Source organism: Muntiacus reevesi, chromosome 6 (genome assembly GCF_963930625.1).
Source record: "Muntiacus reevesi chromosome 6, mMunRee1.1, whole genome shotgun sequence".
In the NCBI taxonomy this organism is placed as follows: domain Eukaryota; kingdom Metazoa; phylum Chordata; class Mammalia; order Artiodactyla; family Cervidae; genus Muntiacus; species Muntiacus reevesi.
In genome coordinates this window covers 9,989,420-9,990,695 of record NC_089254.1, presented here as the reverse complement: position 1 = coordinate 9,990,695, position 1,276 = coordinate 9,989,420, and the positions used below count along the sequence as shown (strand labels likewise).

Below are 1,276 nucleotides of genomic sequence, written 5' to 3'. Positions count from 1 at the left end.
TCTATAAATGTCAAATAGGTCAAGGTGGTTGGTAATGTTCAAATCTCCTGTGCTCTTGATTTTTCATCTAGTAGATCTATCAAGCACTGGGGGAGTAATATCAAAGTCTCTAGCTATGACTAGATATTTCTCTTTTCAGTTCTGTCCATTTTTCTTCGTATATTTTGAAGTTCTGCTATTAATTACATATGCATTTATAGTTGATTATTGTGTCTTTCTGTTGAATTGGTCATTCAATCAGTATGAAATGCCTTTAAGTTCTAGCAATGTTCATTTTGTGAAGTCCACATTTGTCTTGGGTTAACACGGCCACATCTTATTTCTTGTGGTCACAGTCTGCATGATGCTCTCTCTTTATATTTAAAGTGCATCTCTTAAAGACTGCATATGGTTGAGTCTTGCCTTTTTATGCTATTTGGCAGTATCTATCTTTTAATTAGTGTTTAGCTTATTTAATACTGATACAGTTGAATTTAGGTTTACTGTTTTATTATTTGTTTTCTATTTGTCCTATCTTTTTCCTTTGTTTCTCCCTTCCAACATTATTTTGGATTTATAGTATTTTAAAAAAATTAACCTTAGTGCTCACTTCAGCAGCACATATACTAAAATTGTGAATGATACAGAGAAGATTAGCATGGCCCCTGCGCAAGGATGACACGCAAACTCGTGAAGCGTTCCGTATTTTTCAGCCGTTAAAAAGAATTCATTTGAATCAGTTCTAATGAGATGGATGAAACTGGAGCCCATTATACAGAGTGAAGTAAGCCAGAAAGATAAAGAACATTACAGCATACTAACACATATATATGGAATTTAGAAAGATGCTAACGATAACCCTATATGCAAAACAGAAAATGAGACACAGAAGTACAGAACAGACTTTTGAACTCTGTGGAAGAAGGTGAGGGTGGGATGTTTCAAAAGAACAGCATGTATATTATCTATGGTGAAAGAGATCATCAGCCCAGGTGGGATGCATGAGACGAGTGCTCGGGCCTGGTGCGCTGGGAAGACCCAGAGGAATCAGGTGGAGAGGGAGGTGGGAGGGGGGATCGGGATGGGGAATACGTGTAACTCTACGGCTGATTCATATCAATGTATGACAAAACCCACTGAAAAAAAAAAAATTAACCTTAATTTCTCCATGGATTTAACTCTACCTTTTTGTATTACTTAAGTGATTTCTCAAGTTTTATAAAATGCATTCTTAACTTACCATAGCCTACTCAAATTGGATATTTTACCCCTTCATGTAAAATTTAAAAATACAGCA

General features: G+C 35.8%; 1 non-coding gene across 1 annotated transcript; it reads left to right on the top strand.

Moving 5' to 3' along the window:
- The first annotated feature begins 581 nt into the window (after positions 1–581).
- On the top strand, positions 582–689 carry LOC136171246 (U6 spliceosomal RNA). Its single transcript, XR_010663797.1, has one exon. It is a non-coding gene; the product is annotated as a U6 spliceosomal RNA (small nuclear RNA).
- Positions 690–1,276: the final 587 nt, after the last annotated feature.